This window comes from Centruroides sculpturatus, unplaced genomic scaffold (assembly GCF_000671375.1).
Source record: "Centruroides sculpturatus isolate CEXI.00-Female unplaced genomic scaffold, Cexi_2.0 scaffold628, whole genome shotgun sequence".
Classification (NCBI taxonomy): domain Eukaryota; kingdom Metazoa; phylum Arthropoda; class Arachnida; order Scorpiones; family Buthidae; genus Centruroides; species Centruroides sculpturatus.
The window spans coordinates 347,540-360,489 of record NW_019385010.1 but is presented as its reverse complement, the minus strand read 5'-3'; positions in this window follow the sequence as shown (position 1 = coordinate 360,489).

Below are 12,950 nucleotides of genomic sequence, written 5' to 3'. Positions count from 1 at the left end.
GAGTGTATTCAAAAATTAAAAAACTTTTCAAAGCTTCATGGCAATCGTACTATGCCACAAACCTTCGCTGGAGTATATTAAACAACTTCCCAAAGTTTCACGCCAACCGGATAAACGGTGTGGTAATGCATGAATGACACACACACACACAGACAGACAACCATACATTCATTTTTATATATATAGATTTTAATCGCCGTTGAATAAGGAATGTTTCTTTCACACGAAATGTATAAAATTACAGTACTGTATTAGACTTACGGTAGCTAATTTACATACTGTACAGACGATAGTTCGCCTAAACTCTCCGTAGCGTAGCGCTAGACGGCGGAGAGCATATATACATAATTATAATAAAGTTACAATAAATTAAGTTAATATATAATTATATATACAGTACCTAATTTATATATAATTATATGTACAGACGATACTAAGCTCAATTTACCCGCCTAAACTGTCCGTAGCGTGGCGCTGGACGGCAGAAAGTAGTTCGGCTGCCCGATGACGTTTTACGTAATTATAGGAGTTTTTTACCGTTGTTGACGGATACCGCCACAATTTTTTCGCCGTCTTATAGGAATCGTAATTATAGGAATCCGTCTTATAGGGGGATCTACTGTATATGTAAATGCACCATCTTGCCCCACCTGTGGGGTAAGATGAGTATTTTTATGTACAAGAAGAACAAATTAAAATGTACAAGAATTATGTACAAGAATTATGTACAAGAATTATGAAGAATTATGTACAAGAATTAAAATGTACAAGAATTTTTATGTACAAGAAGAACAAATTAAAATGGTTAAACTGTCGTTTTCATCAATATTGGCGTAAGAATAGTGTGCCCGTTTATCACAACGACTACATTTAGCCCAACTCTCTGTAGATAGAGTATAACCTTCCATAATAGAGACATTCTGGGTTATTTGTCTTTTGTTTCCTGTTAGACCTACCCGATGCCTGTAGCTTTTGATTTTACGGAATTTCTTTCGGTAAAGAAAGACCGTTTTCCTGGAGGTGCCGAAACTGCTGTTGATTGTTTTTGTTGTTCCATCAACCGCCGCTTGTACAGTGTATCTGTCAGAATCGCTGTTTTCCCTCTCCTGCTATTTTCGATTTTTTCTTGGTTCCAACGTGTGAAATTGGCATTATTTCTACGGGAGACACTTGAGTAAAAACTGAACGAGTAGGCCTACTCTTAGTGGTGTAATCGGTGACCGTTTCTGCACCCAGATTAGGCATACTTGCGCCTTTATGGTTTTGGTTGTTCCAAAACGAGCATCCTGGGTGTCCCGCTACTGACGAGGCCCGTTTGTCGTCTCTGCAGCAATAAAGTCTGCCTCCGAAAATACTTCAGGATTCGTTGGCCATATTCGTGGACAACCTGGTGTACCCCAGACGTGGTAGCCCATCTTGCCTCCACCATCTTGCCCCAACGTGCACTTTTCATGCCGACTGCGAACACGGGTCAATTTTATTTCAAAACTAAACAATTACATTCTTAAAGGTTACTTCGAATACCATAATATCTTCATCTAAAAGGTAATGTAAAAGTTCGCAATGATACTTACTTGGTAGAAACTTTGTAGCGGACGTAAAATTAGACGAAATATTGCCGAAACATAGAAAACTGTGTTACTTCCAAACAAAGAGAGCGATTCGGACGTTCTCTCGTCCCGTGATTCCTTTTGATGTTGACATTTAGTTCTCCAAGTAACAGGTAGATGAAAGCGCGTTAACCACGAATCAACAAACGTTCCCGTCTTACCCCGTGGCCTCATCTCGCACCACTTTCCCCTATACTTCGGTAACCGAGTAGATTAAACCACCGAACACTGGTAGTCGGAGGTGGGTTGGCGCGCGATCAACGGACTGGCCGAGTGGAGTTTTCTCGGTTTTCTTCGCGTTAGTAACGCGTCAATCGGGGCCAAATTTACATAAACGTCTTTCCTGAATGTGTCCTCCTTGGCAGATGGCGTTGTCTTAACTAAATAAACCAAAGCAATTTTAACAATTTTTCTATAAACGCGATATTTACCAGGACACGCTTAACTATCGCGAAAGCTGGAAACTCCACCCCTCCCGATTTCATTTCTCCTTACTAACTTATAAACCATCGTCCAAAACTTCCTGCTGATACCGCTTGAGATGTTCTAACGCCAGCATGTCCGACTCGCGGCCCACTTTATACTTTTATGCAGCCCACTGCACCCTCAATTTTTAGATGCATTTTCATTTATTTTGGTAAAGTATGTCGTAAAAATTATTCTCGTTTCACTCGATACACTTTGATGTCGTAATATGTAATTGGTGATGTAATATGTAACCATCCAATCAAAAATGTTGATGGCGTGGTCTGTCAATTTGATTGTTTCGGTTTCAAAGATTTTCGAAATGAAGTGAGTGATGTTGTCAGTGATAAAGAATATGTACCTTTTATCAGGAGGATGAAAAAGACATAATCCCTCTTTTCAAAAGTGCATCGTTCATTTTTAGTGACTCCAGGCTAGATCTAATGCCAAAAAGACCCTACCACTTTGGCATTTTTACTAATTATAGGTATATAATACATACATAGGTCTATCTGTATATTTCTTTCGCTAACGAAAGGCAGTGGATGATCGGTTAACGTACAATCCGTTCCGAGACTTTCATCGCTATCCGAATTGTTCGTTAACCGATTATCGATTTACCGTAGGTTTTTACGGGCAATTTAATTCCTACTATTGTTTCGATACTTATTATTAAAGAAACAATGAAGATGATTTCGCGTATTGTAAAACCTTTTATTTCGGAATCTATCGTTTAGAATATTTCGATGAGAGGTTTCCATCGGTATAATTTCGTACAATAGTGGAGTGCCCGGGATCGCACCTTCGTCCGATGTGGGACCCGGGGTTTCCAATCCGAGACTCGTTGATACTATTACGCGCTCGACACGTCGTTGATTACTATACGATTGGTAGATATTTACCAGTTCCACAAATTACACGCTTCGCCCGCTCCAGTCCGAGTGCAGCGACCAGATCTCGTCACGGACGTATCGTCGCCTTAATCGCGGCAAACCTCGGCGTCGGGTAAGAACGTATCGTTTAATGCCTCAATCGGTACGAATTTCATCGATCGAAGATTCTCCGATTTCCTCAATTTCATTTCAACACACCCTTAGAAACATTCCTCGCGATAACGTCCATAATCGAACCATTATCTAGTTTGTTCGTCGCATCCAATTACTTACATATTACGCTTCGTTACCGCGAACGAGACCGTCACTTAACACCGACACTACTTCCCAAAATCCAACCCCTAAGTCTTCGCCTTGGGAAGTAGAAACGTAAAGGAGCTCCGGTACACTGGATATACACACTATAGTCTGTTAATCTTCTCCGCGCAACTTTCTGAACAAACACACATTCTCATTTATACACATAGATTATATTTTATAATACGTACGTAATTGGGGTCGTTCGACCCTAACTTTTCCATATTTATTTTCGATTTTTATTTAGCTAACTCCGTTCTCGAGATTAACGAAGGACGGGCGACAGTGGAAACGTGTAGTTCCGCAATTTAAAAATTGGTGCCGAATTACGTGTCGATACATAATGGAATTAAATTCTGCGCGCGCATCATGGCGTGCTTTTGATTTATCTGGTGCGAAGGCGTAGAATGACTCGCTGGAAAATTCTACACATCTTATTCCGACTGCCGTAACTTTCGCAAAGAGGCTCAAAGAGTGTTTCGAGAAACGAGTTTATAAATCGAAAGCTCATATACCGGAAGAATGGGAGACGCAATTTGCGATTTGGACCAACTGTTGGACCACTGTATACAAGGATGTCTGATCAATCCATCCACACCCTTTAGGAATAATAAATGCCACTTTTGTACAATTAATTCAGAGGACTAAGTTCAATCCTAAAGTAACAGTTATACCAGAAATTTACGTTACACCTCGCATATTTTCGTTAGTAAATTTAACTTTAATAAAACTGAATTTCGGCAATTATAAATAATGCTACGCCATCAACTTTTCTAATAATTTTATTCTGGTGATTTAATTAACAAAGTCGTTTAGTAGATGGTGATTTATAGAAGTACTCGCACCGTTTTGTTTGCGTTACAAATGAATGTAATTACGAATAAGATATGAATTTTTTTATTAATTAAAGCTCGAATCGATTGATTCGTCAACGAGAAGTATCGACATTTTTAACCTAAAATCTCCTAAATCTAACGTAACATCTAATCGTGTTTGTTTCTTTCCGAGAGTGTACGCATTGACGTAATTTCTTCATTTTTAAAAATAAATAAGTTTTTAATTAAAACATAAACGAATTATGAAAACTTTGAATTACATCGTAAACTATTTTATGTACNAAGACTAAAACCTCAAGAATTTTCATTATATACAGTTTTTGTATCGGTACCGACGGCATTTTTTATAAAACTATATTTTGGTTTGCAAACTCACACTTGGCATTACAGATCATAATTCCTTTCTCTGTCGCTTTAAACTTATATAATGCGACGATGATTACTTCAAACTCTTTATAACGAAATAAACTTTGGTATAATTAGAAATGAAATAAATCTGTAATGCACCAAGCGCGCGTTTGAAACCCGAAATATAGTTTTACTAAAAATAACGTCGGCACCGATACAAAAACTTTATATAATGAAAATTCTCGACGCCACTATTACGGCTTTTGACGTCAGAACGATTACCTCGTCTCGTAGTAGCTAGTTGGGCACGAGCTTCTCGGCTATATCGCCCGGCGGTAAAGTGTGACGTATTGTCACGTAATAGTAATTGTGTTTTTATCGTGGTCGTTACGCGGAGAAAAATGCTTTTCGGTAGTCTTTTTAAGGGTAACTGGCCCCTCTTCGGCGTCACGGACGTGGAGAAAACCCAGAAAGCTCCGCGTGCCAGCCCGTTCTGGCCAGGCCCGAACCCGCGACCGATAGTTTCCAAAGACGAGTTGTTTACGTTAAGAACTTAATGTTAAACAAAAAATTTTCCGCACTTTATTGAAATTTTTAAAATGCTAAACAACCGTCCACAATAAAAAAATACTGGCGTTGTTCTTATTCTTTTACGTTTGGAATTTATCCGACCAATTTTACAAAACAGCCAGTCTTTAATTCCACGTTGATAAAACGCAGTGGCTAAGAAACGATTTAAAAACAAAACATTCTCAAACTTATCTTAAAACCCGAATGTAAAAGAAAAGAAGGTAAGTAAAGTTTAATTTCGAAATCTCTATGATTTTAAACACAGTAATCGTTCGGCAAATTAATTTACTAAATTGTCTAAATCAGGGGTGTCCAACCCGCGGCCCGCGGGCCGCATGCGGCCCAACACAAGTTCCAATGCGGCCCAATAAACGTGTAAACAAAATCGACAAATGTTTTAATTTTTTTATTAGAGGAGAAGGTGGTATTATGGAACCCCAATTACATTTTAGTGAATTGTAATCAAGGTATCATAACTACACCCACATTTTTTGTGCGAAAAGTACTGGTAACTAGTAAACTAAATGTTCCTAATTGGATTTTTCGCTAGTGTAATTATAAGTATGGTTTTTGAAGGCTTTTGTACAAAAAGTCCGAAAGTAGGCTTAGAGAAAATCGGGTGGTAATATGGAACCTTACTNCAAAATATTTTATTATATTTAAAACTGTCTGTCCGTCTGTCTTTCTTCGATGTCGAGAACGGAGTTAGATAGATGAAAGATGAGACCAGACACGGAAATACCGATACCGATTAACTATACACGAAATTCCGATACAGACCGGAAGTCACGTTAGTTTAATTTAAAATGTTCCCCTGAAAGGAATTAGATGGATGACCGACACGACTCTATTGCTAACAGAAAAGTACGATGTACAGAGGCAAGCCACTACTAATTTGAGGCGGCGAGCATATATTATAAGTTAAATACATTAAATATATGATTAAAAATTGCAGCCCGGCATTGTGACGATGTCACAATAAGTAATTGCTCGTTGCGCATCCCTTCCTAGTACAGCCGTTCTTTTTACACTTTTTTCTAGTACATCCCTTCTTTATACAATACGGCAAATGACACAACGTCTTCTTGTACATATTTTCCTCGTATATCCATTCCTAGTGCAACTCTTTCTTGTACAGTACCTCATTTCCTAATACATCAAGTAACACATCTCTTCCTTGTACATTCATTCTTTGTGGCCCATGTTTTTTTCTAGTAGGGGAAGGTGGGGCAAGACGAGAACGTTAAGGTTTGAAAATTCATAAGACGACAACCACTTTGATGAGAACGATAATTTTTTTTTATTCTCGGCAACTACAACATTTGATAATAGCCCACCGGTGGCCGAGTGGACTCCGTCTCCACTTGTTAGTGGTGACTAGACCCTAAACACCGGAGTTCGATAGGGGGTTCGCGCCTCACTCGGACGAGCTGGCAGCGGGAGTTTTTTCCGGGTTTTCGTCCTTGCCAATGACGCCTGAATAGGGGCCAGCTTTCCCTCCAAGTCCTCCCGGAAGGCATTCTGTCTCCCTTTCTCGCGGGGGTCGTCTCTTATAAGACCGGCTTTGGTTACTTAGTGACCTCTATCCTGTCTTCCTCGGATTGGTCGTCTTCTATAAGACCGACTCTTCCTTACTGTTTCTTCTGGAGTGAACAGCGCATAGCTATAACACTCCTCTATGAGATATGAGAAAACATATTTGTCTAGAAAACATTTGATAATATATAATACAAAATTTAATTTTTGAAAACGTTTTTAAAAACAAGAAAATTTAATATTTTAAAATTACACGTAAGTGCATCATCTTGCCCCACCCGTGGGGTAAGACGGGGATATTATTTTTATATACAAGAGGGACAAATTAAAATTGTTAAACTTTCGTTTTCATCAATATTGGCGCAAGAATAGTGTGCCCATTTATCACAACGGCTACATTTAGCCCAACTCCCTGTAGATAGAGTATAACCTTCCATAATAGAGGCATTCTGTGTCGTTTGTCTTTTATTTCTTGTTAGGCCTACCCTTGCCGATGCCCGTAACTTTTGATCTTACGGAATTTCTTTCGGTAAAGAAAGACCGTTTTCCTGGGGGTGCCGAAACTGCTGTTGATTGTTTTTGTTGTTCCATCAGCCGCTGCTTGTACAGTGTATCTGTTAGGATGGTTGTTTTTCCTCTGCTTCTGCTATTTTTGATTTTTTTCTTGGTTCCAACGTGTGAAATTGGCATTATTTCTATGGGAGACACTTGAGTAAAAATTGAACGAGTAGGCCTACTCGTAGTGGTTAGATTAGGCATACGTGCGCCTTTATGGTTTTGGTTGTCCCAAAACGAGCATCCTGGGTGTCCCGCTACTGACGAGGCCCGTTTGTCGTCTCTGCAGCAATAAAGTCTGCCTCCGAAAATACTTCAGGATTCGTTGGCCATATTCGTGGACAACCTGGTGTACCCCAGACGTGGTACCAGTCGGCATGAAAAGTGCCCCAACGTGCACTTTTCGTGCCGAGTGCGAACACGGGTCAATTTTATTTCAAAACTAAACAATTACAGTCTTAAAGGTTACTTCGAATACCATAATATCTTCATCTAAAAGGTAATGTAAAAGTTCGCAGTGATACTTCGTAGAAACTTTGTAGCGGACGTAAAATTAGACGAAGTATTGCCGAAACATAGAAAACTGTCTTACTTCCAAACAAAGAGAACGATTCGAACGTTCTCTCGTCCCGCGATTCCTTTTGAGATTGACATTTAGTTCTCCAAATAACAGGTAGATGAAAGCGCGTTAACCACGAATCAACAGACGTTCCCGTCTTACCGGTGGCCTCATCTCGCACTACTTTTCCCTATACTTCGGTAACCGAGTAGATAAAACCACCGAACACAGGTAGTCGGTGGTGGGTTGGCGCGTGACCAACAGACTGGGCGAGTGGAGTTTTCTCGGTTTTCTTCGCGTCAATCGGGGCCAACTTTACATAAACGTCTTTCCCGGATGCGTCCTCCTTGGCAGACGGCGTTGTCTTAACTAAATAAACCAAAGCAATTTTAACAATTTTTCTATAAACGCGATATTTACTGGACACGCTTAACTATCGCGAAAGCTGGAAACTCCACCCCCTCCCGATTTCATTTCTCCTTACTAACTTATAAACCATCGTCCAACACTTCCTACTGATACCGCTTGAGATGTTCTAACGCCAGCATGTCCGACTCGCGGCCCACTTTATACTTTTATGCAGCCCACTGCACCCTCAATTTTTAGATGCATTTTCATTTATTTTGGTAAAGTATGTCGTAAAAATTATTCTCGTTTCACTCGATACACTTTGATGTCGTAATATGTAATTGGTGATGTGATATGTAACCATCCAATCAAAAATGTTGATGGCGTGGTCTGTCAATTTGATTGTTTCGGTTTCAAAGATTTTCGAAATGAAGTGAGTGATGTTGTCAGTGATAAAGAATATGTACCTTTTATCAGGAGGATGAAAAAGACATAATCTTTCTTTTCAAAAGTGCATCGTTCATTTTTAGTGACTCCAGGCTAGATCTAATGCCAAAAAGACCCTACCACTTTGGCATTTTTACTAATTATAGGTATATAATACATACATAGGTCTATCTGTATATTTCTTTCGCTAACGAAAGGCAGTGGATGATCGGTTAACGTACAATCCGTTCCGAGACTTTCATCGCTATCCGAATTGTTCGTTAACCGATTATCGATTTACCGTAGGTTTTTACGGGCAATTTAATTCCTACTATTGTTTCGATACTTATTATTAAAGAAACAATGAAGATGATTTCGCGTATTGTAAAACCTTTTATTTCGGAATCTATCGTTTAGAATATTTCGATGAGAGGTTTCCATCCGTATAATTTCGTACAATAGTGGAGTGCCCGGGATCGCACCTTCGTCCGATGTGGGACCCGGGGTTTCCAATCCGAGACTCGTTGATACTATTACGCGCTCGACACGTCGTTGATTACTATACGATTGGTAGATATTTACCAGTTCCACAAATTACACGCTTCGCCCGCTCCAGTCCGATTGCAGCGACCAGATCTCGTCACGGACGTATCGTCGCCTTAATCGCGGCAAACCTCGGCGTCGGGTAAGAACGTATCGTTTAATGCCTCAATCGGTACGAATTTTATCGATCGAAGATTCTCCGATTTCCTCAATTTCATTTCAACACACCCTTAGAAACATTCCTCGCGATAACGTCCATAATCGAACCATTATCTAGTTTGTTCGTCGCATCCAATTACTTACATATTACGCTTCGTTACCGCGAACGAGACCGTCACTTAACACCGACACTACTTCCCAAAATCCAACCCCTAAGTCTTCGCCTTGGGAAGTAGAAACGTAAAGGAGCTCCGGTACACTGGATATACACACTATAGTCTGTTAATCTTCTCCGCGCAACTTTCTGAACAAACACGCATTCTCATTTATACACATAGATTATATTTTATAATACGTACGTAATTGGGGTCGTTCGACCCTAACTTTTCCATATTTATTTTCGATTTTTATTTAGCTAACTCCGTTCTCGAGGTTAACGAAGGACGGGCGACAGTGGAAACGTATAGTTCCGCAATTTAAAAATTGGTGCCGAATTACGTGTCGATACATAATGGAATTAAATTCTGCGCGCGCATCATGGCGTGCTTTTGATTTATCTGGTGCGAAGGCGTAGAATGACTAGCTGGAAAATTCTACACATCTTATTCCGACTGCCGTAACTTTCGCAAAGAGGCTCAAAGAGTGTTTCGAGAAACGAGTTTATAAATCGAAAGCTCATATACCGGAAGAATGGGAGACGCAATTTGCGATTTGGACCAACTGTTGGACCACTGTATACAAGGATGTCTGATCAATCCATCCACACCCTTTAGGAATAATAAATGCCACTTTTGTACAATTAATTCAGAGGACTAAGTTCAATCCTAAAGTAACAGTTATACCAGAAATTTACGTTACACCTCGCATATTTTCGTTAGTAAATTTAACTTTAATAAAACTGAATTTCGGCAATTATAAATAATGCTACGCCATCAACTTTTCTAATAATTTTATTCTGGTGATTTAATTAACAAAGTCGTTTAGTAGATGGTGATTTATAGAAGTACTCGCACCGTTTTGTTTGCGTTACAAATGAATGTAATTACGAATAAGATATGAATTTTTTTATTAATTAAAGCTCGAATCGATTGATTCGTCAACGAGAAGTATCGACATTTTTAACCTAAAATCTCCTAAATCTAACGTAACATCTAATCGTGTTTGTTTCTTTCCGAGAGTGTACGCATTGACGTAATTTCTTCATTTTTAAAAATAAATAAGTTTTTAATTAAAACATAAACGAATTATGAAAACTTTGAATTACATCGTAAACTATTTTATGTACAGATTTTAGTTTTTATAAATTCATTAATAATTAATATAATTTATTGAGAAAATACTTCTAAATTTGTATTTATGTAAACATTTCTTAACCTTTTGTTTTTTAACTATCGAAAAACATATTTTTCTTGGTAAAATTAGGATGCGTACATTTCGAAGATAATGAAAAGTTTTAAAAAGTAAATAAATAAAGTAATTTTAAGGCTTTTAAATATTTTTTTTTTCTTTAAAAAAGAAATATGGTTAAATACGACCTCGAGTTGTACCATGGATATCCTTTTGCCATTTATTCCAAAGGGTGGACTGGCAATTTTGAAAAAGGCGCAATAGTTTTTTTCTGAATTTAATTATATTCAGAAAGGTCTGAATTTACATTCGGAAGTCCAGTTACGCGTCAGTCTCGGTAGATGAAGTCTGATACAATGGGGCGGGATGCGCTTCGACCTCACCAATTAACAGCCAAACACAAATTAATAAATATAATAAAAAATTAAAGCAAATAGTAAAATAATAAATTTTATGCAATGCATTAGTCTATCTATTAACCCTGGAACGAATAATAGAGTCAAACTGACGCGGCTGTGTTTTTAATTTTGTACACTAGCGGTTTTAATTTCTATACTGCATTTTCTCCCTTAAATTATTTATTTGTACGAAACGAAATAATATTATAAGATTTCCAAAACTGCTATAATCTTACACTACATAAATGCGCAATGGGATCAAATTGACCTACCCGTATTTTTCAGCGATTGAACGGTAAATAAATCTGGAAATTAAAAACTTTATTATCGAGAACTATTGCGCCGATTTGTAGCGATAAATACAATCCTTATTTCAAAGCTCTTATGTTTATAAACAGATTTGAATACATCAGAAAATTTTTCGTTTCGGTTACAAAAGAATCTGATAGATGCCCGAAAACTGAAATTAGGGGCAATAAACTTCACTCGAGAAGTTTCCTTAGAAAATTGCCGTACAGTGACAATTTACCATTTCGAGGAATACGTCCGTTTACTTTGTTCGTGCCTAATAAATCTGCAAAATATGAACGAAGGTATTTGGATAACTAATGCAAATACGTTCAATGCTATCGATATCATTGGAGATATACTGGAGAAGACAGCCAAATAAATCTTAATTTTTAAATTGTTGATAAATTTACGGTCCTCGTTCGAAATTGTGGTAAAAATATAAGATTTTTACCAGTGTACCACTTATACGGAAAGATTGCTAGTAAATGGTCTGGCCTTAGTAGAGAAGTTACCATTAACTAAAACCAGCGCCTCGTTCCTGTTTGCCAGTGCCCGCTGCCACCGAGTGGATAAAAACCACCTAGAGCTATCGGAATCAAATGAAGGCTCGATGACAAGGAGTAAGAATGTTAAATCGCCGTAAAGTAGATTAAATGCGGACCATAATGTATTTGCCCGCAATTATAAAAGCCAAGCTCGCCGGCGATCGAGTAAATAAAACCACCCAACACTAGTAGTTGGTCTCGGGTTCGTGCCAATAGGCCGCCACTTTTTGGATTTTCTTCCCGTTTGTAATATCTAAATAGGGGCCAGTTTCGTGTAGAAAATCCTTCCGGGAGGTATTCTACCCGGCAGGATTTTACGTACACGAATAAACAAATAGATATTCCTATTTATATGAAAACAAATTGTTCTAGACCACTATATCTTAATTTCTTGAGTTTTATATAGAAAACTGATAATGCGAGCTACCAAAGAAAAATAAATAAATGCTTAATATTACTTAGAAGCGCGCTTTAATGAAACAATTACAGAAAGGCCAAAATTAAATCTAAAATTATACCTTATAATGCAACACTTATCATCGGACAATGGCTCGACAACAGTTATCAGTTAGATCAAATGGCATGGAAAATTCTCGCAAACCTGAAACTATTGTAAATTTGATTCATACGACGTAGCCGATACAAATTTTTTGATTATATACGAGGCCCATGATCCTTTCTATTACAAATTGAAAGATGTATTTTCTAAAAGATTTAGCGAAGGATTAATAATACCAAATATCCCGAAATCGAGTGAAAATTCGCATCTGAAGAAATATATAAAGAACCAGCAATTATTTATTGCCACATCGTCATAATGCCAAGCCGCAATTCTTAATCACATTTTTAATTTATTTAATTTAAACTATACGCTCTCCATCTCAAATTAGTAGTGGCTCGCTCCTGTACGGTACATTACAGTTTTTCTTTTACAACAGAGTCTTGNTAAATACGGACAACCGTTTAACTGAAGTAAAACGGGTTTTCCCTTGCTATGGATGTCTGCCTAGTTCAGTTCATCCACATTCCGCTACAGTTCGACTTTATTATCAGTTCGAAATGGGGTGGTTCCATAATACCCGCAGTGTTCCATAATACCACCTTCTCCTCTATTTATTTATTTCAATGGCATAAACTCAAAAAAGAAGTTTCACAAAGCCATAAATATTTGTTTATATTTTATTTTTCAGTGGAAAAGAAATACAGTAGAGTCCCGAAAACTCG